This window comes from Varanus komodoensis, unplaced genomic scaffold (genome assembly GCF_004798865.1).
Source record: "Varanus komodoensis strain SLA01 unplaced genomic scaffold, ASM479886v1 scaffold1, whole genome shotgun sequence".
NCBI classification, from domain to species: domain Eukaryota; kingdom Metazoa; phylum Chordata; class Lepidosauria; order Squamata; family Varanidae; genus Varanus; species Varanus komodoensis.
The window spans coordinates 131,789,581-131,816,399 of record NW_025335268.1 but is presented as its reverse complement, the minus strand read 5'-3'; the positions used below and the strand labels follow the sequence as shown (position 1 = coordinate 131,816,399).

The window sequence follows — 26,819 nt, the reverse complement described above, 5'->3', positions numbered from 1 at the left end:
TAGTTACTCTGTCAAGTGTGCCTCCCAGTTATGAAGCACTGCTTCTCAGATTCAGATGTTTTATGCTGAAGAAGGCTTTCCTCTTCCTCTCCTTTCTCCACCTACACAAGGAGCAGTGCTAGTATTATCTCATTGTTCAGTCCAGGATCTTAAAAAAAGCTCCTAATACTGATGCTGTCACTTCCATCATCTTAAGGTGCTTACAGATTGTGTACATTTTACATCTACAATTAAAGAAAGAGTGGTAACATCCTAGGATGCCACAGGACACTACTGAAACCCACAATTAATTCCTTGCATTTGATTGCATAATTATCTCTTTAAAATGGAGGCATCGGTGCGGTATTGTCTCAGCATTGCTAGGACTTCATGTTCCCTTTATTAAGGCCTGATGTTTAGTTCCAGGCTTCAGTTTTATTGCTGTTTGTTCCTGTGTGTGCAGTTATTTGAGCTTAAAATCAGTGTGCAAGCATTTTTGCAGCTACCCAATATATATGTTTTATAACACTTGCTGTCTACTTACTGAAAATTATCTGGTAGTGCCAGATAACTTGAGTGTATATATATTGGATGATGCATACTAGCATTACAAAATGTTCAATTCACTAGTGAAATATAAGTTCAAGGCCTTTGATGTTTGAATATCAATAAGTCAATGTGTTTGTGACTGCCTTAAGAATGACTGCCTCTTTAGCAACTTTTTTGACTTGGTTCAAACAACATGATAACCCACACTCAGTGGTTGACTACAGCTTGAGCTTTTTGTTGAAATGTGTTTATCATGTTGTCTGAACCCAACAGTGCTGATAAACCATGGTTTGTTGACCGTGAACAAACCATGAAGAGAACTCATGGTCTGTTGTTAGGTTGGTAGTATGATTGGATTCAGCCTTCAAAAGTGAATATGTGTAACATTTGGCCTGGGCTTTTATTCATAATCAATTATATAGAAATTTTTACAAATGTCAAGTTTGAAGGGCATTTACCTCCCTGAACTTACATCCTAAAAATAAACAAACAGGAAATGACAGCAGAAAACAGTAATGCAGTAAACAGGGGAAGAATATGATTATTTCAGGTATGTATACTTTGGCTTAGTTGCAGTACTATCTGTGACTAACACCCACCCTGAGCACTATCTATTTGGTAGAATTATTAATCTAGCAAATAATAAAAACCTAAGCAGAGTTTTCCTGCTATTCAAAGGCACTTGTAAATTTATGCAATTTGTGCATTCTTCCATTATGAACACATAGCACAACTAAAACAAAATTTCAGCAGTTCTGAAGTTTAACGCCATGTCTCAGTTGCCTGCTTCTTGGTCTCCTAAGCTTCAGAAAGCAAGAAGAGAATTGAGTTACTCTGTACTCATAAAGCAGGGATACTGTAGCACTGTAGAAATTTATTCTATATTCAATGCAGGGACCAGAAGAACAACAAAATACTGGAGTTATTTTGATCTCCTTTATCAGTCTCACTTAAAATGAATGCCTTGCCTGTAAGTTCTTGTCTAAATGACTTTACATTGCAATTGAAACAGAATGTAAGAAATACAGTCAATGAAAAGAATTTTAAAACAGTCAGTGAAACAGCAGTCATCAACATGAAAACAAGAAAGAAGTGCAAACTATCTAAACAGGAAGCTCTTAATTGGGTTTTGAAAACTAGCAACTAAGCACAGGCCTGACAGGCTTCCTTGAATAATGACTCCCCAAGTACCGGTAGTGGTCAGACTCTGCTAACCCATTACAAGTCTTTTATTTATTAAAAAATATTAGTATCTTGTCCTATTTTCCATTGGCAATATTGGACATTAAAGCAAAAAATCCAGCAAATAGACCCAAAGAACATATTCTTGACAACTAATCTAGTAAAACAAAAAGGATAAAACTGTATGACAGAAGCTGGCAGGCTGTATAAAGTGCTATCAGCAGAGTTTTCTGTAACTCTGGGCACATTGTAGGAAACGAAAGCCACTATGGATAGTATAAAATTGGAGCTATGTACTATGGGCAAACCTATCCTTGTCAATACAGCATTCACAGTCAGTTTCCAAACAGTGCAAAGCTTGTGACATGGTGATATTTATTTTATTTATTGTATTTATAGCCTACCTTATTTCCTGCAAGAAACCCAAGACAGCTTACATAATCCTATTTCATCCTCACAAGAACCCTGTGAGTTAGGAACAACCCTGTGAGGTAGGTTAGAGTGAAAGTCAGTGACTGATTCAGAGTCACCAGATCTTCATAGCTGAATGGGTAACAGAACCCATATTTTCTGTGTCCCAGTGCCACACCTGAGCCACTATACCACACTGACTCTTGTAAATGCAACAGATGCAATCTGTGGATTTGCAAACATGACAGAGTTCACAGGACACTGCTGAACTTCCATGCTATAAATTCAAAAACAAAAGGAATTATCACATCTGTAGAAGCAGTTTTGTGTAATTGCTAACTGAAATACGTTTTAAATAAAGTACACCAAAAATTAAAGCAGTTGTACAATTGTTCATTATTGTTTCTTATCTTCCACTTCCACTCAGTTCTTCCACTCAGTCTCTCAATGCCTTCGATCTATAACCAATAATTTCCCAGACAGACAAGCTGCTGCGTCATACATGAAGACTGAGTTCAAGAGGTTATGCATAAATCAACAGTGGCACCTCAGTTATTCCTAGGAAGGAACTTGTCTGGTGCCGCACACACCCTTGATGATATTTGATCTTGAACTTAAGTTAAACATGGGCTTTGCCTTGACCTTTCCTATATCTTCAAGAAACTTTTAGTGGGAGCTCTGTAAATTGTAGCTTGCGCTAAAGTTTTTCTTCTCAAAGAGAAAGTCTTTGTAGTTCTGTGTACCCCTAAGCTATCGCACTAGCTTTTGCAAGCATACTGATAGGTTTTGGAGCCACTGGTGGGATATATATGAGTTTGGCTCTATGTACCTGCTGAATCATGCTGATATAGCAAGTCTCACTGGGTGGGTTCAGGCAAGACAGTAACCCATGCTTAAAGGTTGAGTGTATCCTGAACTATGGGTTATTGTGTTGTGTCAGCCAAGCCAAGATAAGAAACTGATAAACAGCCCACAGCTAACAAGCCAACAACCAACCAAGCATTCTCTTTATGAATTGTTCATGGCTAACAAACCATGGTTTGATCAGGGCTTGAACCATGGTTTCAAAAACCCATGGTTCCATGACGATCTACATTCACTCCATGCTCAGGCTTACAGTTGGGTTTTTCATGTTTAAATCCATTTGTTATCTCAGTTATGCCTTGGAACTAACTGTATGTCAAGTGGTTCTGGTGTGTAGTCAAGGAAGAAAAAAAGCATTCTATACATGGCTTCAAAGTGTATAAACCCGCAAGGAGCCTCTGTGCTAGCATATGGCTTCCTGTATTGTGGTTCAGTAATCCTGCTGAGCATCTGATGGTGTAGACAGAGTTTGCACTAAGTGGCATTGTCAGGATCTAGGCTGGTTTGGGGCTTCACCCGATGATCAGAACCAGAAGCACACCTTAGTATCTCAGGATCAGTCTCAGGCCCTGCTGGAGCTCTCAACCTCCTGACAAGTACCAGCTGGGGAAGAACTATGCAAGCACATTTTTTAAAGCCTAGCAACATAGGGCTTTTGTTTCTGTAGTGCCTTCCTCTTGCCTGACCTGTGTCCTGCCCTGCTCAGTGACAGGGCTCCTCTTGCTGGCCATGGTGTGGTTCAGCTCCTGCACCTTGCCTGACCCTTGGCACATTTGGTTCCTGTTGTACCCTGCCTTGCCATGTTGCCTCAGGAATGCAGGTTTGTCTGCTAGCTGCAGTTTAGCTCCTGTGTGTTGCCTTGCCGTGCATCCTGCCTCAAGATACTTGCACCTGTGTTTCTCTTCCTGGTTCTTGACCCTTGGCATGTTCATGACCACATCCTTGTTTTGTCCTGATATACGCTTCCAGTTCCTGACCCAGGCCTATTTTGTGATTACGACTTGGACTTTGCTATTAGATTTCAACACTGGACTTTGGACTATGCCTCGCCTCAAGTCCACCACTGGACTTTGGACTCTTGCCTCTGTTTCTGCCTGTTGCCCTGGTCTTGGTGCCTCTGATTTTTCTCCTGCTGCCTGTACCCTGGTCTTGAACCCCGATGGGCATTTATTTTGACTTTCTTCATATTTAATTTACAGTTCTATTATGTACCCTTGGCTCCTTCCAGAGTGGCTAATTCTTTTAGCTAAACATGTCAGAATGAGGTAATTTGAGTACCTGTCAGGTAGTGGGGAAGGCAGAATATTTTCATGGATGTTGCCTTTGCACTTGCAGTGTATCTATGCCTTCTTTTTAAAGCAGAAGTGACTCGTTTTCTCTTTAACTTTATCAGTACAGTCCTCCTCTATAATGTTTGCAGTTTTGGCACTTTACTACTGTCCCTCTTGGCTTTGCCTCCATGCTGGGAAGAAAAGTAGACATTCTCTTACACTGAGTAAAGGGTGTGGAGGATACTGCCTTTTAAAACAGCACTCTACCCAACTATTTCTGCTCACGACAGAAACAACTATACTCCACAACTGTCTGTGCTGACACTGTTCACACTTCTCAAGGGAAACATTAATAAACTATTTCTGGATCTTCCAGTGGTAATTTCACACCAAACTCCTGTGGGTCAAGTGTGAACCCTACAGTGAAAGGTTTTAGTAGTAAGGTGACGTATATGTCCGGTGAATGTTCCCCCACTTAGATGCTTGAAATGTGATGGACATGTCTGCTTAGCCTTCTCTTTGCAAAAACAGTTGCTGGCTTTCTCCCGTATTACAGCTCAGGGAAACACTAACAGGTTTTTTCTCTATAATGTGTACCTTAAAGGTAACGTTTTTAGTTATATGTTTGTACAGTTCAATTGTGGGAACGATTTGTGCTTGTAAGACGTGAAGACAAGGCAGGCGGGTTTTTTGTGAAGAATCTTCTGATGTGCTTCAAGCCTCCTCAGATGGAAGGTCCGGGAAGTTCTTGCAGCTCTGGTTATTGGGAAAAGCTGTTCTTTCTGGAATAAGCATGGAAACTTCAGAAATTTGTCACAAGATCAGGAATTCAAATTTATAAATTTCGCACTGGTTTTTCTAGCAGCACAGCTAAGGTTAGTTTCTTCACTGCAAGATTTCTTTTTTGTTTTATCCACTTAACTGCTGTTGTGCTGGCTTATGGTCACATTTGAAGTCATCTTAAAACAACAAAAGCTTTTCTTAGTAGAACAAATTCCTAGACACTCAAATAGAAGTCCCCATCTCCTTGTCCAGAGAGATATTCCATTGCCCAGTGGCAGAGCTCACTTAATCTGAATTTGAGTTAACATATGCTGAAACAACAAAATAAATGCATTCAAAAGGAAAAGATAGGAAGCAATGCTGCTTAATCAAAGGCATCAGAGAACTTCAACTAGCCATTCTTAGAGCCTTGGATGTGCCTCCTACTGTATCTTGGTCCTGCATTTCTCCTTTGCTTTGCTGTCCCCTGCATTTTGAGCTCTGTATCTCTCTGCACAGCATTTAGCATTTAGAAATTTGCAATTGTTCTTGTATGCATCGGCACACAGCAGATGCCACTTTTAGCCAATGAAGTATGTTAAAATAGCTCTGTAAAGAAAGGGGGGGGATTGAAATCGCTAGATACTTCAGCACTATTCAAGAACCTATTGTGCTGTCAGTCTTCCAGTGCAAATTTAAAGCTGACATCTTTCTTTTTAGAGGTGATCATCCTCTGTCTCTACAAAGGTAAATATGCAGTCTTTCATATTCTAATTCCTCCCCAAAGGCATCCTTTTGTCATGCACTGATCACTGTACTTAATGTTCTTAATGGCTTCCTCCCACAGCTGAGATAGACCTTTTGACCTCATGGTGAATTTATCAAAGGCACAGAAGGAGTTAACACACAGCCTACTGTCAGAAGAACTCCATTCAAACTTTCCGGAACATTTTGGAGGGAAAACCACGGGCTGGTCTAGCACGCTGAAGTCATTAGCTGTTGTGGGGGGAGAAAAATCCTTTCCGGATGCTAGCATTGCTGCTGACCTAGACCTGCAGAGTCACATGCATCAAACTCTACCTCCTCCCTAAACAGAGACACTTTTATCCTTCCCTTTTCATGAGTGATTTTCTGAAGTAAGCTTAAGCAGAATGTGAAGCCTTGACGTTCTCAGACATTCACAGATTACGCAACTAATGAACAAGTGTGCTCCCGTATGCCTGTCATCTGGAAAAGCAGCTATCTTTTCACGACTGAAATCATTTTCTGTCCTTTGAAAGAATTTTCAAAGAATATTCATGGCTCAGTGGGATGTGCTCTGTTTCTTGAAGGCTGAAAAGCAACTTTTGTTTATTTATATAAATGGGAACAAGAAAATGGCACAAAAAGTTTGTTCTATTTCCTCCAGTGCTTGTTTGAGAACATTACTTTTTGACTGCCAACCCTAAAAGAGTTAACATAGTAAGTGTAACTGTGAGAGAGCCACAAGAAAGCTGATGATGCGAACATGAGAAAAGAGAGGCTTGGAGCCGAAGCAAATAAACCAAGGTGAGGAGGGAACAGGGAGATATAAATAACTTGGGTGCTTAGCCTGGGAGTGACTCTCTTGGTTTGTCCGGCCTTGGTACTGCTGGCATCGGCTCTCTGGGGAAAGCTGCAGTTCTGCTTTTAAAACACAAGGAGCAGCCTGGAGAATTTTGAGCTGCGTCACACAGCTCAGAGGGAGAGAGAGTGAGGGAGAGCAAGCTCTGTCGATAGGACTACTAGCAACAGCCCTGCTGCAGCAAGAGACAGACAGAGAGAAAAAGAGAGAGATCATGAAAGAGAAGTAATAACAACATTGGGAAGCATGGCTCCTTTTCCCATCCAGCATCTTTTTCAAAAAGGAGTGTTATTTGGGAGCTTGTTTAGTACTGGCGGATTTTGTCCACTGACAATACCGGAAAGATACAACGCAGTTAATCCCGCATGGGGGGGCAGACATAGGAAGGGTTAATGGGAGGAAAATTCTGGAATATTCTATTCTGCGGTGGAGCAAGCAGAGGGTTGAGGACTGCACAGGTGTAGATGAACAGATCTCATGGTTCCTCTTTTTCTATACGTATGTATCCTTTGATCGGGGTAAGGGGGGAGTTGAGCTGACTGTCTCGTTTTGTGTGCATATGTGTGGGGTTTCTTTTTACCCCCTACCCCTCAACCTTTCCACCCAATGTTGTTGTTCTGTGGCTGGATATTATTGCTGTGTCCTGCGTCAGACCAATGGAATGAAGGCACAGGTTGTAAAATGTCACTGCGTAGTTATAATGCAGATTCGGGGAGGGAGGGAAAAGAAAGCAGGAGTTTGCAGAGGGTGCCATCTAGGACCCCTTCCCTTTGCCCACCTTAAAAATCTGGCACATCAGATAATTGGTAGAGGGTTTAATAAGACCTTCTGGATTTTTTTAAATCTGGAAGCCTGCATAGTTCAGAAAGTGGCAAATGATGACGCAGTGATACTTGCCTGGCACATAGTTAGGTTTAAAAAGCATTGCGGGGACAGGTACTCTGTGAATCCCCAGGCCAACTAAAGGGGTGAGTTGAGAAGGGAAGATAGCCTTTAGGAATTAAATGTCATCATTTTGGCGTTGGAAAGTTGTTTACCTTGCTCTCCGTGTCTCCATGTTGGCAGTCTTCCAGCTCACATGTGATAGTCTTCCCTGTACTGCTGCATCATTAACTGAGTGCCTGAGCCTGCACATGATTGGCTGGGGAGGGTTCTCATTCTAAACATACATTTTCATTGGAGGAAGAGGCAGTGGCAGGTGAAAAGCTGCCTCAGATTGGTTGAGGACAGGCTATCAAATCTAAATGTTCCATTTCTCTTGCTTTAAAAGGGGTTCTGAACAGTTTGTGTCTTAAAATATTGGCTGTTTGCTTCCCCCCCCCTCTCCAGCCACCCCTCTTCTTTAAAGCAGGCATTTTGGAATGTGTCTTATATTCTCAGGGTTAGTCATTTAAAGAAAAAAGCTGAAAGCAGTAACTTGGCTATTGTGGATTAGTTTAGTTTATTACTGGTGCAAGTGACGCAGAAGGAAAAACAAATATTCTGTGACTCGTGTTGCATCAGTGACAGGCGGGTTTCCGGCTGCTGTGAGACAAGCCATGATGACGTGACATTATTATAGGCTTCAGAAGAGACAACAAAAAGAGACTTTGGTGGGTGTCTACCTCTGTGAGTGGAGAAACTAACTAGAAAAGCAATTACTTGAATTGTAAACTTCTTGGGACAGAGAGATTGCATGTCACAGTATGTAAAAATCTGGACAGAACTAAAAGGTAAAATGTGTCCTAGTTTATGTCAGTGTAAACTCAAAGTCAGTGCTGGTACTGGATTGAATGGAAACAGAAAATAGTGGTAAGAATATGAAGTTACCTTTCTGTCTTTTTGTTTTGATTTTAAATGAAGCGATGGAGAATTTCTAAGATGGCTGGAGAAGGATTTTTGGAAAGTCAAGAAGAATAAGCCAGATCAAGCAGGGGGCGGTGGGGCACCTGTCATACAGGGTGAAAATCTAAATGCTTGCTTTAAGTATTGCATGAACCATGTTTTTCATTCTGGCCCATCTCAAAGCCTATGCCGAAGAATGATTCTACTATGGAGGCTGGGTGTCTATGCTCTCTTCTTTCTGGAACCTACAGTGAAATCCAGAGTAGCTAGCGTTTTCTCATAAAATGCTCCAGTGAATGGAAAGGTATATGTTGGTATAAGAATTCATGTGGGTGACTCACGGGTATCAAGAGTCAAGTACAGCCAGTTGTTCGGCAGCAGTTTGTTGGCTTTGGAACCCGATCAGATACATTTTGATTCTCCATCTTGATTCCTTTTAGGGTACTTTGTATTCTCTACTGTTACAAATTGTGTATTTACCACAGGCTTTAAGTGCCCCAAAAAAGGTGAATAGGCATGATCTGCTATTCGTATTTCCTAGCTCAAAGGGAGAAGGAATAATAACCAGGAAGCCATTTCTGGAGATAGGCATGATGGCTGAAAGGAGGAGGGGAGTTCGACATAGCAAATACACCCGTCCCATAAAATCGCCTGATAAACACCTTTGCTTCCCCTTGCTCTTCTCTGTTGTCCGATATTATGGCTAATTTGAGATTCTTTCATTATAGGTGCATCACTTTCTCCCACTCCTCCCCCACGGTTAGCCCGTGCTCTGCAGAGCTGTCTCCTCCGGAGGCAGCCTTGTATCCTGCAGTGTTAGTTCCGCAGAGGAGGGCAATAGGAGGCACAGCTATGATGGCTGCTCCAGTGCAGGGACAGCCTTATGCTTGGACTGCGATTGTTTCTGGTAGCAACAAGGAGGATATGATGCAGGTGGGTAGGTTCAGAGAGCACCGGGTTAAATTCATTTTGACCAACGCCATCCAAACATTTATTCTCTTCTCTGGATATGGCCACTAGGGGTTGTACATTGTCATCTTGACACCTGGTGCTCAGTAATGGCGTACCTTATTAAACTGGTGGAGTGAGCTGGATTCTTACATTAGAGATATAGCTGTAACGTAACTTCTCCTTTCTCAGTTCCATGGAAAAAGTATCTTTCTGAATATTTAGAACTGAGTGTGGAGATATATTTTCTTTCCAGGCTCTGAGATATTTGTTTTGGGTTTTTTTGTGGATGTGAATTAGGGTTTTAAATACTTTCTTCTTCAATCAGTGACTGCTCGTTTGTGAGTATCTGAATCTATGGAACCTGGAAGCTATGAGGAGTGAGAGGCAGGACCCTTTTTCCAGGATGATGAGAAAAGCAAGATTGCCCAGCTTGTGTGCCTGAAATTTTTAATACATAGGCATCGGAGGCAGGTGAGCTTGTCTGAAGGTGGTTTTGAAGCTTACAGGGTTGGGCTGGAAGTTGGAAGATCTGGCTCCAGATATTGCTCAGGTTTTTGACCTTGGCTGATTTGTTTCTTTCTGCTTGCCTCTGTTTTCTCTTCCGCAAAGTGGGTGTGATAAGATCTTACTCAGTGGAATGTTGAGAAGTACAGGGAGACCACACAGAAGAAAGTACCATGAGTCAGTAATGATTTCTATTATTTTGTTGGTGCTGTCTAAACAAAAGGAGGGACACAATTTCTAAATGCGCTTTTTTGCTTCTGGTTGGTTGTGACGCAACTGTCTTGACTATGTTGTTTCTTTGGGAAGGTGGAAGATACGAACAAGGGGTTTAGGGGAGGAAGAAGCACATTTAAAAACTGTGCTTTAAAATAGGTGTCAAAAGTGCTTGTAATCAGCATGTGAAAGTTTTCACCCCAGCTAAAAGAGGAATATTGAGGAAGGCAATGGCACTCTTGGCCATTTTGGTTCTGACAGAGTCTATTCCAAGCTTCTAGCACGGCTGTTAATTTTCATAGGAGCTTTGCTGATGCAGGGAAGAGAACGGTCTTCTTGAGACTTTAATCTCATTTTTAATAGGCATTTTAAAAACCTCCACTTATAAGACTTGATTCCCCCCCCCCCCAGTTTTTGAGTGTGCCCGCCCCCCTGCGCACTAAAACAAAAAAGCTAGAGGAAAGTTTCATTCCATGGGTTTTTTTTAAACCAGTGCCTGGTAATCTTTTATGAGGATTTGGGTGTGGCCTCTGGCTGCCATTTTCCTCCCATTTGTTACTACAATGGATTAGGAGAAGAGCTCTTGGGAATCTGTCATGGGTGTATTGAGAGATGGGAATGAACATGGAATCTTTAAAGTATCACATATCAAGAGCAAGTATTTCTAGGAGGAAGATGGCAATGGAGAATTGTGTTTCTTTATGGGGTAGGTTTAATGACTTTAACAAAGTTTATCAACATAATAAATCAAGAAATCTTTACTAAGATAGCTGCTTTTTTTTTCACAAAACTGCTTGTCAGCCAGGGACTCTGCCACGCAGCTGCTTGGGTGGCCATTTTGCTGCATCACCATCTATCACTAGCGTAATCCAGAGCCCCTGATTAAGTTTACTTGTGGTTCAGAGAATAAGCCCAGGACCAACATCTTTATTTTGCTACTAGCCCTTCCTTCTGCTATAGGCTGAACCTAAATATGAATTCAGAAGCATGGGAATCCTTAAATTATGCTCAGAATCAAATGCATGTTTTACAAAAATCCTGCAGCTGCATGAGTGTAAATTAATAGGGGAATTGATGAGACTAACCTCCATCATCTACCTGATATGCATCCTGCCGCACCTTAGGCTTTTTTCTGCAGCATTCCATGTTTACTTGCCAGAGAGATGGGATACGCACCCTCAAAAGACCAGAGGTTCCATCCCAAGTATATTAAATTGCAGTGTTCTCTTCCAGATTATTTACTTAAGTCACATTACAACCACTAGCTTAATCTGGATTGTACAATACTGAAGCTAAGATGGTGGGATAGGACCCCATGGAGATAACAGGAAATTATTATTAGGAGGCTCATAACTTGAACTAACAGAAATCAAATAGAGATACAGCAAAGAATGCAAGGCTTTCTGGGATAGTATTTGAAGCAAACAGCTTTATTTATTAAACTGAGTGATCCATTTAGAAAAACATACAAAAAATCTAGTTATGGAATAGATAATGTCCCATTGTCAGAACACTGAAATTTTGAACAGTTACAACTAGAAACCTTCACCCATTCACAGAAAACATGCTTATGTCGATCCTGTTTGCATTTCTCTCTCTGTTCTTGGAAGTTAGGCAACTCTGTTTGCTGGATGTGCTTTTCTTGGTGTCCGCTTAGTATTATAGCACTGCTGATGGCTTGTGCCATCCTCTAACTATCTCTCCTCACCTATTTCTCAGCTGTGCTTTTGGTCCTGTGTTTATGTTCCCTTCTGTCAAAGAAGTAGGCAGACTCTTGCATTGAGAAAACTTTCTTGTCCCCTCCCCCCCCCGAATTTCTGCTGCTGAATATTATTCATACTCTTTGCAAACTAAGAGACTGGATCTCTTGTCTCTATTGCTGCCCTTTTATAACTGTTGGTAGCAAGGATGTCTCTCCAGTCTTTGTAGCTTGAATGTTAAAAACAGACCCTGCATAGCATTAGCTGCTGAAAATCTCTAATTGAAATGCGTCACAGCATTTCAGCACTTTCGGTGCTTAAAAATTCCTATCAAACTATCATTGCCCTCTTATTTGACTCTATCTTATTTCAGATCTACCACTGAATTGAATGGAAAGAAAAATGTCGACCTTGTTGTTGTTACCTTGAATTGCGCATATCACTGGAAGAATACAAGCTCAATTCTTGGAGGCTTTTTTGTTCAGGGAGTTGGATTAGCCACTCCTAATAATTATTCATAGATGGAATTAAAGTCTGTTCTAGTCTCAAGAAAAGGTAAAATAATCTGTGTGCTTTATAGATGGCCCAATGGTATCATTTATTACTCTGGCCCAGTTAGGGCAGTTGCATACATATGCAATTCTTGCCCTGTTCCAGAATCCATGGAGTGATTTTCTTCTCCTTGTTTTAAGGCATGTTGGAACTCGGGGAGTAAAGTATCCCTTTATTCTGTCCTGCAGATTATTCATTTGGCACAGGGAGTGCCTCCCCTATGAATGCTGCTGCTTTAGATCACTGGATTGGGCCCAAAATTTCTTATTAATCATTATGTCACTATGGAATAGTTTATAGGACTTCCACAAATCCAGGTTTTTTAATATATCTATTCATTCAAAGATAAACAATTCAGTTTTATTTATAATTTTGAAAACAACAGTGGCCAGGATCCAAATAACTAGTTCTGCATGCCCCAAGAGACTTGGTTCTTATGTTGTGTTAGCTCTTGAAACTGAAGCAACTTTCAAAAAGTCATGTTGGCATGTTATGGAATGGTGGCTTGCTACTGAAAGAAGAAGAAATCTCATAGGGTAATGTATGTCCAAATCCTTGTTTATGCAGAGTAGCATTTTGCATGTAAACCTGGATAATTAGTGTTGGCCTTTGTCTTAGACTTGTTTCCAATGCTACATGTATGCACTTTTAAATTGTATTGTAGATGATGATGTAAGAAAGTGCATCCTGAACGGTTGCAGCAAGAAAAAGTTGAGAGCATGTATAATTTTGTGGTATCACTGCCTCCTTTTCACTGGAAATGGCTACTCCCCTTCTACATGCTGCCTGAGCTGTACAACTCTAGCCCCATGTCATGTCATTTCTTGCTTCTGCTCTAGCCACAACGTAAAGAACAGCTTTCGGTGTGCCTGCCTGCCTGCCTGTTCTTGAATTGAAGTAGCCACAGTCTTTGTGTCTGGAAGACTAGCGTAAGCTTTTAACGCAGTTAGGATTTTAGGGTAGCAGTGAGAGGGGGTTCTGATTTTGGTGGCACATCGCTTTTCTCCAGTCTTGAGTGTCAGAGCATCTCCCTCTTGATACATATACAGAGTCTTTGCAGTTGGTATTTCCAAATGTTCACCTACAATTGCTTCAAAATCTTGAATCTCATGGGTTGCACAGGAATAGTTTTTTCACACTGAAAAACTAAAGCCAGCTTGCACCAACTTGCCATCTTCCTCTGAGCCCACATGTGGCCCAGAGGCATTCATGGGGAAAGAAGACAGGGTAGCTAGCTGCTTGCTTGTTTGTTTTTTAATAGAAAGTGTAAGTGCTAGGGCACTTTAGTAGTTGCTAAGAAAGGATGTATTGATGCCCACGGATAGTATGCTGCCTGCTCCTGTTTTAAGGGGTTAGATGTCACAACATATTTGCATTTCTGAGCACTGATTCTGAAGCTTTAATCTTTCTTTTGGGTTTTCCTCCAAATACTATCATAGCCTTCACTAGCTCTTGCAAGGAAGGAAAAGCTTTCATGCTTCTTTTTACTGCTTCAAAAAAGGTGAAGTTGAGCTACCTCAGAGCCTTACCCACACTGAGCACACTAAGTATCTGTTCTCCACAGTGTATTAGGCATTCCCGATTGTCACCTTAGGCTACCTTAAATGGTGTAATGGGAGTAAAGAAGCAATGGGAGATGTGCTACTCTTCACACACACAACGCATGCATGTGCATGCACGCACGGGCACACACACCAGTTCTGTTACAAGTAGCTAGCAAATATGACCAAACTTTTATACAAGTCCAATCCTATTTCTTACCACAAGATCTGTGAAAATAACATTTCCACTCATTTCATCTGATAATGACCTCTTATATTTCAAGGAAATTAGACCCTTTGAAGTCAGGGAGAGAGATTTTCAAGGTGAATCAGAGAATCAATAATATAACCAATAAAGATATGTAACGGGACATATAATCCTGGGTTTTAGTGTTCACTTGCAGATTACATAGTGTCATCACATTATACACCATTTCTTCCATAAATGATAATCTGTTTCCCAGCAATATCTCACTTCATGGATAGTCCTGTATCGGAGGCCCAAACAGGCCACAGAGTTTGGAGAAAAAAATTCTTGACAGCAGAGATCTCATCTTTTCTACGGCACCAGCAAAAATTGGTGTGGTAATGCACAGGAGTGCATGTAAAGCTTCTGACTTTCTAAGATGTGGTCTTAATTTTTAATGCTGTTCAGAATTGGGAGATAAATTAATTCAGCAACAAAAATAAGAACAAATGAGCTACCATAATGTGTTGTGACTGCATTAATTCATTTACATTTGTGAGCCCTCTTCTGATGTCCCAGCGACAGCTGAGCATGTCATTGATAAAAACAACTTTGATTTTTTAAAATTTATAATAAGTTTAAAAACAACATAAGTGAAAATAGCTGTGTTGTATATTTATTTTAGGGCAATGTCTCAATTTAGTCCCATGCCAGAGTTTGAGTCTCAACATCTATAAGTCAAGATGTACTGTTATCTATGCAGACGGAGAACTGCAGTTTGATGTCTTCTGTTAGCTCAGGGTCTATAGGAGTGAATGGGACAGTGGGATGTGTTTGGAAGGGGCTGTAAAATGCATGCCCCAGGGAAGAAAAGAAGAGTGCAGAACTGACATGGCTTAAATCAGAGGTGTTGAATGTGTTTCAGCCTCAGGCCAAGTTCCATTTTGAAGATTTCAGTGGCTACAGTGGTAGACAGGATCAAAGGCAGAAGGGTGGTGGGAAAACCAGCAACGTATTGTGACATAAGGCCTCTTACTGTCAGTTATTAAGAGAAACAAGAAGTGGTGAGGAAGAAGATGAAAACTCCATAACTACGACAGAAGATGACTTCATCCTGGAATAATTTGGGATATCCCACAGTCTTGTTCTCATGTATATCCACTGACCATGCTGAGAACTGTTTTATGCAGTTGTAAACAAGGATGCAGCATTACTTACACTTGAACGAATGCCAATGCTATCGGCGTTTTTTCAGGTGACACTGAAAAGCAGTATTTGTATTGGTTGCTCTGGAAAATTGAAATGTTTTGTGCCCCAACCCCTTTCCTTTCCTTCCCTTGCCTGCCTGCCTCCAGTTAAATCATGCTATTTTATTAATAATTAACTGGGCTTATTCCCTTCTGTTTTCAAATTCCAGTACTTCAAGCCCAGAATTCATATGTTTTATGTAAGAATGGTTTATGCAGTTTCAGTGTAGTGTACCATGTTTTTAGTGCCCTAAAACTGTGGTAACTGGATAGTTTTTAAAGATATGCCTCTTTAAAAAGCAAAGTGAACTAATGTGTGATAAAGCTAACTAGCAGCGAAAACTGGCCTTGAAAGAGATGTGCAGCCTGAAAGAGAATAGTTAATGCAAGGAAAATGGTTGCTAGGTGTAACTGTTAGTAGCTATTTCTATAATAAGCGACAAGTATCTCTGTGGAAGAGGAGGAGGAGGAGGCAACAGCCGCCGCCATAGAAGGCTCATCAACAGAATAAAGGAAATAGATACACAGAAAAGACTCATACCAAGCTTCCAAAATTAAATTCAACTGTTTCGGTTACCTCTTTTCAGTTGTGAGAAGCAGACTTGCTATCAGTAATAGATCTCATGGATGTTGGGGACTGAGCAGAGAACTATGTAATATGAGGTTGCTGGGAGGCAAGCTGTGTACAAATGTGTTTTTAGAAGCAAGTCCCATTGAGCTTAATGACAATTACCCCCTGGTAAGTATATAGAGGGTTCCAATCCTCATGGCTCTTTTTAACATATTTCAATTGAGTTCTTTGTACCCTGCCAAAGCAGAGAACTGGAACCCATTGTGGTGTGCTAAAGTCTCAGAGAATAAAGGGAGTCAATGTGTGCAACAGCAGTCCCTATAATTGGCAAGAAGTGTGGATCCATTAGATTGAACAGGCCTGGTAGGAATATTCAAGGCCTTGCCTTGCCGGTTCAGTTGTGCAGTACCTGCTGAGAACAAGGCATGACTCAAAGTGTAAAGCCTCTGTGTGTATACAAGTGTTGAATATTGTAGCTGTAAAAGTGTGGCTGTTAAACTAAAAGCTTTAGAGGGATGATACCTTCCATTGTGGAGGTCTCTGATAATAAGGAATGTGGAAATCAGCACAACTTGAGCTTGTTGAGGTTTTCCACATTGCAATTCATTCTGTCTCATCTTTGATTCAGATTGCAAGCTTTATTCTATTCTACATCAGAATTCATATATATATTTCTTGCACATTTTGCAAAATAGATGTATTGGTTGTATGCATTTTATGTATACAGATATTTCACCCGTCCTTTAAACTGTGTGTGTGAGTAATTCACAACAGTGTGCATCTTTTAATACATATTTGTTAAATGTATGCATCTTTGGACACTCTTTTTGGGGTTCTCTGGGAGATGCATTCCTGCTATGCTGAATGGGGATCTTTTTTTACATCTTCCCTCTGTTTCCCTTGGTAATGCAAGCATTAGCAAAGGTTCAGCAGGATGGCACAAACTACATCAAAATCATTCCCTGGTGACCTGTCACTTCTTCATTTGTAGCTCCTTCTCGACATGTTCAGAAGACATCAGGCCCCTGCTGATACCAGACCTGGTTTCATGGGGTCAGGGGAGAATTCTTCACCCAGGTGTCCACACCCTCCACCTGACTGCATGGACGATCCATCCCTAGGGCATGATCTGTCATTTCTTCACAACTGTCTAGATTCCATCTTGGAAGCAGCCCTGAAGCTGGTGGCCAGGAAGTCTTACAAGGCAAAACTTTCAATGTCTTTGCAAGAACGTAAGATTTTGCCCCAAGAGCTGTATATAAAGCAGATCCTCTTATACATGGCAATACTGCTTCAGTGAGGCTTGCACGGATCATCCATCTAGCAGCCATCTCCTCCTCCTATGACATGACCCAGGGCTCCTCGATCTTCTCTCACCCAGTGAGTTGGCATGTCCTGACATGAATAAAGAATATACTCCCACCTATGAATCCACTAATACCATCTTAGAGATTGTCCATATTTCTCCAAGCCCTGTTGAAGAGACCATTTGAGTCTCTCACAGTTGTTGAGCTCCATCTGCTGTCATGGAAGATGATGTACCTGGCAGCAATTTCTTTGGCTTGCCATTCCAGTGAATTCTGTGCCCTACAGATAAGACCCTTCACACCTTGTCTTCCACAAAGACAAGATGGTGCTGTTTCCATATCCCTCTTTCCTACCAAAGATATCCCCTTTTCATGTAAACCAAGACATTGTTTTACTGGTCTTTGTTCCATCCCTGTCCAATCTGATGGAGTCAACACTTCATTCCCTGAATTTGCAAGGGGCACTGGTGTTCTGCCACTCCAGAACTGAGTCTTACAATGGCCCAAACTTTTTATTTGTTATGGAGGCAGAGCAAAGGGTCAGCCCCTCTTGCCACAAAGACTTTCAGGTTGGGTAATATGAGCATTCTATTTGGCCTATGAATTTTTAGGACTGCAATTCCTGGAGCAATCTAAAGCACACAAATCGAGCAATGGTGGCTTGGACAGTATTGCATGTAGGCATCCTGCAACCAGATTTCTATAAAGCAGTGACCTGGTTGACTCCATCCACATTCACCAATCATTATGGCCTCAGTGTTTGTGGTAGGTTGACTGTGCATTTGGGAATGCAGTTCTTTCAGCAATCCTCCAGTGATGATACTGACCCACCAACCACGTATGATTAAGCTTGCCAGTTGCCCATTTGTGTGATACACAGGGACCAGAAAGAAGAAAGGCAAGTTGCATACCTGTAACAGTAATTCTTTGAGTGGTCATCTGTGCATTCACACCCACCTACCCCACTGGGTATCGTGAGTGACTTAGCTATTTGTGCTGGGTTTGTCCTTTTTTGTGAATGTTTCCCTTCTATGATACCACTTGCAAATGTGGGTATAGTACTGCTTCACTAAATGTGATGTCAGTATCCTCAGCTGGTCCCAAGGCCACTGGGTAGTCTCATTGGAACGAAGGGAAATTGTGGGAGCCTCTCCTTTTTATATGGACACTGGGGTGAGGTTCCCACCAAAGCACACTTAGCAACTGAATCTTCCTGGGAAAAGGCTCCACACAGGCACAGAACCCATCTGCGTGAATGCACAAATGACCACTCGAAGAACAACAGTTACAGGTAAGCAAGCTGCCTTCTCCCATTACTATTGTACATGTTTGCCCATTGGGACTGTACTTTTCCTCATGCCATGTCTGGTTTTTGTTTGTCAGTTGGAGTCGTTTTTGTTTCTTGTTTTCAGAGTATGCTGAGTTGCTTTAAAATTCTGGCTTAGTGCAATGTGGGTTACATTTTGTGAACTGAACATTTAAAAATCTAGAACTGTACCCTTTAGTTAGCACATATCCTTCATTACGTATAGGGTTGGCAGAATAAAAACTAAGCAATTCTGTCTTAAAACAGAAGGTGTTGATATATTTTCTAACTTTTTGCAGACTGCAATCCTAAACACACTTAACTGAGAGCAAGTCTTACTAAATTTCATGGGATTTCAGAATTAACCATGTGCCACCGGTTTTTGCCATAATTGCTATGCTGGAATATATATTTAGTATATAGATGTACGCACCTTCTAAGATCTGCTCCAATTTTATGAACTACATGTTTATGCTACAATTTTATGAACACATGTATGTCCCATATTATTGAGCTTTTAAAAAAGACAAGCTTTAATGCTCAAAATAAAATGGAGGGGGAGAAATAGCAAGCTGCTGTGTCTCAGTTTGTTCATTCCTTAGTGCCTTTCTTCCACCTCTTTTATTATTATATTTATTACATTTTTATACTGACCAATAGCTGAAGCTGTCTAGGTGGTTCACCACATCTTCTGACCAATCATATATTCTCATCTGGATGGATCTGAAATTGGAGGCTGCTGCTGATTCACTCTGCTGTGTAAGTTCCCGAGGCGGAATAGATGGCAGAAATCTTTTTAGTGCTGGAAAATTAAGATGATGAACACAATGATTTTTCTGGCCATGACCTCTGAAAAGGACCAACACATTCCCAAGAATGATAAATGCAGAATGAGCCTATTTTTCATCTTTGTTTCATGAAGTGACATTAGGCCAGTCCTGTTCAGGATGAAATGGCAAGCATGAAATTGCCCAGCAAGGGAAGGGAAATCAGGAAAGAGGCTCTGGTTGAGGGAACACTGAATTATTTTCTGATCTTCAATCTTTGCTGTGGAAGTTTATTTGAAACTGAGTAGTATTTATTTGAATCTAGATGTGTTGAAAAAGCAGTTGTGTGGGGTTTATAAAGTCCTCTCAGATTAGGAGCTTTGCCTCATGAGAGGTACTGGTTTCGGTTACAAATTACTTACCAGTGACCTGTTAAAGAAAAAAGCTGTGACCCTTTTTTTAAAGAGTTCAAGTAGCTTCTTCCTGAGCAAAAGCAGAAAACTAACTTGTACATTGTGTTGCAGGTCAAGGCTTCCATTCTAATTCACTTTGGTTCCAATTTGCTTCTATTCCTTCTGGAGGCTTTCTATTCTGGATGTTACCTATTATTATTCTAGATTGCTCTAGTCTTTTGAAATAAGTTGTTAAAAGTAGTATGCCTTGGAAACACTAATAGAATGCTTTAAAAGTTTCTGTGAATAAATAATGCCAGGAATACACACATGCATTTTCAGTATTTGGAACAAAGAGAACTTGAGTAATGTGGGAACTGACAGATTTGTCCATACACGGTTCAGTTTGAGTGATTTGCCTTTTAAAAGAGTGGGTATGAATCCCTGTGTTTTAGATCAAGTTAGTACTGAATTAGAATTTTTTTGACAAGCTTTTCAACTAAGTAGTAGGTAGGTATATCATGTTCCCCTGCATGCTACAAATAACCATACCTATTGAATTTGGCTGCAATGGATGGGTCAGGTTTTCATCTTCTAGTGAGAACATTTTCCAACAATTCACAATTATAAACTTTCTGATCAAAAATTAATCTTGCATGCTCTCATATGCAGGAGGAAAATATATTTTTTAGAAAATAATGCAAGAGAAAGCAAAACCAACAGATACAGACAACCCTACAACCAGAAGAATGTGCATAAGATTGCATCCTGAAATTTATTTGCAAAACAGTCCTTTAGCACCTGGAGGGGAGAATCTATGGTGGGCAAAACCACCTTTACCTAGGTCTTGCTGGGCTTGGGTCAGCATCACATCAGGACACGGGTGTATGGAAGCAGCTTTATACTATTTTTCCATGTTTGTGACTTGGGCTGTCTCCTTCTCTCCTCCACACAAACATACCAGTTCCCATGGGATATAGCCATTCAGTATTGGAAGGGTTACATATCTGAATTTGTGTTAACCTGCCCAAGAAAACACAGGAAACTCTTGAATGAGTCAAGACTTGAATCAGAGTGGCTGAATCATGGCCTAATTATATACGGCCCATGGTATTTCTAGGAGACATGTGAACTGACCACAAGATTCAGGAAATGACTAATTTAGTCTGTGTCCAGCTTGAAACATAAGCTGGCAAGCATGGCTTTGGAGGTCCCCAGTCTATTGATGCCAAGGCATTTAGTGGCTAACCTTAGTCCCCAAGGTTGGTGTATCTTAGGATCTCTTGGTTGCCATGACATTTGTGGTCCTGTTTCAGTATCTGGCCCCAAAACTAAGCTGATCACAGTTTGGATTTGCTGTTTGCTGCTAAGCAGATGGATGATGATTTGGTGATATAAAAGACTGAAAGCGCCTGGATAGATCATCCTCTGATAGGAGTTAGATTCACTGGGATTGTTAACCTCTGAAGGAATGGAAGAGCTATAAAATGGTTTTCTCAAAGGCTTACGTATCCGGATGGATTCTTGATGAATCTAGATTTTTAAAAAATGGCTTTTTGTCCTTGGTTGATCTGCAGAATGAGGAAAGGATTCATGCCAATAATGCAACCGCTCCTGAGTACCCTGCATTCAGCTGCGGAGCTAAGCAGCAGAGCAGAGTGGAGGTGCCCCTCAGCGCTCCCCCTAGGTATCCATTGCTTCCCTGCTGTGTCATCGCTTGGCAGCAGTGAGCAATGCTTGGCAGGGAGACTGGGAGAGGAGCACCAAGAAGCAGAGAGCAGCTGGAACACCTGGTTTTGCAGGGTAGAGCCTCCTTTGCTGGGGCCTTTGTCTGCCAATGGCATCCAAGGACAGCAGCCTTGGGCAGCAGCTGAAGGATGCTGGCCAAAGGGTATAGCCCATTTGGGACTGGTTTGGAGATGGGTTCTTTTGAGGGGTTTCTTAGGGTTCGGCTGAGTCGAGGATTAGGCTTTGGTTTGGAGCGGAGTTGAAATTACATCTCTCAGTTTCGTCCTGGAGCTGGGTTGGGATTAGTCCTCTTAGTACTGAGGGAAAACTGGTTTGGGGCTTGAGTCATTTGGGGCCAGTTAGGGTTTGGTCTTTCGTTTTGTAAGGTGCGAGGGTATTCCATAGGTACCTTTTATACAACAGCACTTGTTTTATTATTTTAATTGTACTTTTTATTATGTTTCTGGGGGATCCTAGGAGGAAATGGGGCACTCCTATTAGTGTGGTAATGGGCAGGAGAAGGTATGGCATTGGGAATTACCATGCCTGCGAAGAAGAGGGGCCTGATGTCTTACTGCCAATTCCTTCTTCTGATTCTTCCCTCAACTAGATTATGTTTGGCAGTTGTACCAACCTACTATCAGGCTTGGTGGTACTGCTGTTAAATGCCACATCAGTCCAGAATAAAGTATCCCTCATCCATGATTTAATTGTGGATGAGTGAGCTGACCTGACTTGTATTAGGGAGACCTGAATGAGGGAAGTGAAAGGCATCACACTTATACAACTGTGTCCACCCGGGTATTCAGTGCAGCACCTTCCTTAGGGGTTGGGGAGGGGAAGTGGCCATAATCTATAAGGATACAGGTAGTCTATAAAACTTCCTATCCATTCAAAGACAAGTCTGAAGTGTTCGTACCTTGTGCTGGGTGACTGAGACAGATTAGGGATTCTGTTGATATACTACTGCCCACCTTTCTGCTGAATGGACTCCCTACCCAAGCCGACAGAGGTAGTCTCAAACCTGATGTTGGGGTCCCCCAAGAATGGTGGTTCTGGGAGATCATAACTTTCATGCTGAGACTGTTCTGTCTGGGGCAGCTGAGAACTTTATGATTGCCATGGCAACCATGGGGCTGTCTCAACATGTCACTGGCCCAAAATATGAAAAAGGTCACACTCTTGACCTGGTTATTTTGACTGGACAGGAAGATGGTGACCTGGAAGTGAGAGGATTGATGTCAACATCTTCATCATGGTCAGATAATTTGCTTTTGAGGTTCAGACTCTTGACCCCTTCTCCCTTGGTAAGGTTGGGGGACTTGTTGCCTGGCCCCAGAGTCTGATGGATCTAGATGAATTCCAGAGGGCCCTGGGGAAATCTCCAGTTGATAGGGCTGGTGCTTTTGTTGAATGCAGGTCTGTGGAATGCAGAAATGACCTGGGTGGTAGACACAAATGCTCATAAATGCCCTCTCCAGTTGGGCAAGCTCATGCATCACTTTGGTATACATGTGAACTGCAGGAAGATTGGGAGACAGCTAGAACACAGCTAGAATTAGAACATCATGAGGTATAGGAAAACTCTGACCAAACACATGTAAAGACTCATTATCAAGCCTACTCTGTAGCACTGAAAGCAGCAAAGAGGAATTTCTTCTCTGCCAACATCATGTCCTGCAAGTGCTGTTTGGTGGAGCTCTTCCAAGTGGTTCAGGGCTTCCTGCAATCTAGACCCACGATAGACCATGTTGAACCCTTGGTAGCCTGAAGTGATGAATTTGCACAGCACTCTGAAGGGAAAGTTACTCAGATTCACTACAAATTGGATTCCACAGTTGGTACTGGTCCTGTACCAGTACTGGAGCTGTCATCTAATCTATCTTTATTGGGTGAATTTCAATTTTTGCAGCCTGAGGACGTGGACAAAGTTCTTGGACAAGTTTGACTTACCACCTGTATACTCTTCATGGCTGATCATCAAAGCCAATGAAGGGATGCATACCCAGATCCAGGAGGTTGTGAACGTCTCTCTAAAAACGGGGCTGATCCCTGCCCCTTGAAGGAGACAGTGATCATGTCTTTCCTAAAGAAGGTGACCTGGACTCAGATGATGTCACCAGCTATAGACCAGTGGTCAACATCCCTTTCCTGGACAAGGTGCTAAGTGGGTGGTGGCTGGACAACTCCAGGCACTCTTGGAGGAAACTGATCTGGATCCATTTCATTCTGGCTTCAGGCCTAGTTTAAGAATGGGAACTGCCTTGGCCATCCTATGGGATGACCTTTGCCAGGAGAGTGACGGCAAATGCATCCGTGTTAGTTCTCCTGGACCTTTCAGTGGCTTTCAATACCATCAACCACAGTATCCTTCCAAATAGGCTTCCCAAGTTGGGAGTAAGAGTTACTGCTTTGCAGTCATTCTGCCCCCTACTTGGCTAGCTGATTCCAGAAGGTGGTGCTGGGGGATTATACCTCTGTGTCATGGCAATTATGCCATAGGGTACCACGGGATTCCATTTTATACCCCATGCTGTTTAACATCTACATGAAACCACTGGGAGAGGTTATTCTGAGCTTTGGGCTCAGCTCTACTTCTTTTTTTTATCTAATCCAGGTGAGGCAGTGACAGTTCTGAACCGGTGTCTGGTAGATTGATGGACTGGATGAAGGTCAATACATTTAAATTCAATCCAAGTTGGAAGTGCTACTGGTAGTTGGGTCATCTGTCTTGGTGAGTCCACCCTGTTCTGTATGGGGTTGCACTCCTCCTAAGGGACAGGGTGTGTAGTTTGAGAGAAATTCTTGACCCAGAATTATCCTTGGGATCCCAGCTGGCTGCTGTGGCAAGGAACACCTTCCATCAGCCCTGGCTAGTCCATCAACTATATCCTTACCTGGATAAGACAGAGCCTAGCAACAGTAATCCATGCTCTGGTAACCCCCGCATTTGGACTACTGTAACATGCTGTATGTAGGGCTGCCCTTGAAAATGGTCCAGATATTACAATAGGTACAGAATAGAGCAGCTAGGCTGTTGGCCAGGCTGGAGACCATATAACACCAGTCCTGTATCATCTCCACTAGCTACTGATTGACGTCTGGGCCCAATTTAAGGTGTTAACACTGACATTTAAAGCCCTAAACAGATTAGGGCCTGAATATCTGAGGAATCACCTTCCATATACACCTGACTGGACCCGAATATCATTGCTGGAGGTCCTTCTCTCGGAGCCCTCTTTGAAAGAGGCTAGTAGGGCGGCCTCCAGGATAAGGACCTTCTCAGTACTAGCACCCCGACTGTGAAATTTGTTCCCCAGAAGTGCACATGGCACCAACTTTATAGGATTTTAACAATTTGAATGGTTTTATCATATACTTTATATATTGTATACTGCTCTTTTATTGAAGTCCTGTTGTGTTACTGTTTTTTGTAAATCATCTTGAGATTTCATTGAAAATTTATATGGTATATAAATGTTTTAAATAAATAAAAGTCCTCATGATTTTCTGAGGACTTCTTGGCAATGAAACAGGTGCAGGGACAACTACAGCAATGATGGAAGGATACTCATGCTAAATTCAACTGATTGATTTTGGCAGCTACTCTGTGGTGCTCCTGAAGAAGAAACCTTACTTCTCTGTTGCCATTACATCCATTTTGACTCAGCTAGGTGAGTTTTTCTGAGTGATGGTCTTTTATGTTAGGCTCCCCAGGAGACCAAAGTTGCAGTTGTAGCCTAGTATGGACAATTTGTGAGGCACTTTGCAGATCATATCACTTGCATGTTTCAGCTTATGCTCCGTATTAACCAAGTCCAAGGTTTTACTTTCAGCAGCTGCTTGTACAGCAATTAAGGATTCTTTTCAGCTTAGCTTGTGCAATTTGAGGATATGCACAAGAGTCTTACTGTTAAACTGTGAATAATCAAAAATAGGAGCAGAAGCTAACATTCTCTTCCCACAGCAATGCCAGAGGTGTGTCTGGGACAGGGGGAGCTTGCAAGTTGTTCTCATAAAACTAAATCAAAATTTATAATTTTGCCAGAACAAAGCCAGTAATATATAGGGCTATTGCCTAATATGGAAATCTTTCTTGGCAGGCAAAGACCAGGTTGAAACACATTGATGCACTACTGTAGAACAGAGCAGGCTGAGCTTTATTAAGGATGTTTGTGCCATTGCTGGATTTTCTCAGGAATTAAAGGTGGTCGAAATCTGCAGAGAATCACAATAGGTGAACAGTCCTGGAATATGAGTAGATAATTAGCTTACAGTGTCCAAAAGAAATGCCCACCACTGTGGTAAAGTAGCCTGAATCAGTTGGAGTTTCCTCTGTGAAGCTAAGCTGGTTTCTAATGTTGGGTTGCCATGTGTTTACATTCGCATCTCTCTCCAGCTATTTATATAGCTGTGCAGCAGCAGTGATGCCTTGGCTCCAAGATAAGTGGATGGATATGGATTGGATACCAGGGTTGTATGAATGTGTGGGAGCATATTAGAGAACTTAAACGAGATGAAGCGGACTTGCCAGAAAGCCACAAGAGGGAGCTGAAAGAATTGCCAGCTCAGTGTTGTACTGTGCTTTTTATGGTGTATTGCTGAAGTGGTTGCTTTTCTACAGGTTTTTGTTTTGTTCTTGGTTTTCTTTTGTTTGCTTCTGGCATTAAGGCAACGGGGTAACCATGGGAGCTGTGCTCCTAGAAGGACGACGTAGGGAAGGCGAGGTTGAATGCTTTTGAGACATGGTGTTCAGGTGGGTTGAAAACCACCCACCCAAAAAAGAGCAATGCAAGACATGATTTAGGTGTTTCAATTTCAAACAAAGCTTGGTGGAATCTAATCATAGAATGTGTTTAAGAAATTAACAAGTGAGATCTACAATGAAATGGCAAGAAATGATAATGCCCCTCCTGTTCGATGTTTCTGCCAACCAGGCAGGCTTCCCTCCAATACTGTTTAAGATACAGGATGATCAGCCAGATAATTCCAGTTATCTGCCCTTTCCTGTTTTACTTTTCCATCTGATACTGAATATCATATAACTATTGAACATACTAAAGCAGATATTGTCTTTAAGGTGTTGCTCATTGCTTTGCATTTAAAGCTTTATTCTTATTCTTACTTGTACCTTTGCAAACATTGGTGTTCCCCCAGACATGCTAATGCTGGCTTCTTTCTAAGGGAGCCTGCTTTGTAGCTCCATTTTCATAAGCATTTATCATCTGAATTCAACAAGGAAGTGCTCCATGCATAACTGTAGTCTCTGTTCTTGTACTTCAGGGATGCATGGAGAGGAGCATGCATGCAAACATGCAGGTATCACTGCATACTGGGAACCCATGGCTTCCTCCTGTACAATTGAAATAAGTAGTGTAGTTCTCAGGTAAGAGTCAATCTCTCCCATC

General features: G+C 41.7%; 2 long non-coding RNA genes across 2 annotated transcripts in view; one reads left to right on the top strand and one right to left on the bottom strand.

Annotated features, from left to right (window-relative positions):
• Positions 1-909: 909 nt before the first annotated feature.
• LOC123031676 overlaps positions 910-26,819 on the bottom strand; it is a 50,802-nt gene continuing 24,892 nt past the window's right edge. The window contains exons 2-3 of the long non-coding RNA XR_006416358.1: positions 19,179-19,326; positions 910-5,038 (exon numbers count right to left, since the gene is read on the bottom strand). This is a non-coding gene — a long non-coding RNA (uncharacterized LOC123031676). The remainder of the gene's footprint in view (positions 5,039-19,178; positions 19,327-26,819) is intronic.
• The window catches only part of LOC123031671, a 38,705-nt gene continuing 18,177 nt past the window's right edge, over positions 6,292-26,819 (top strand). Inside the window, exons 1-3 of the long non-coding RNA XR_006416356.1 lie at positions 6,292-9,378; positions 9,722-24,145; positions 25,015-25,085. This is a non-coding gene — a long non-coding RNA (uncharacterized LOC123031671). The remainder of the gene's footprint in view (positions 9,379-9,721; positions 24,146-25,014; positions 25,086-26,819) is intronic.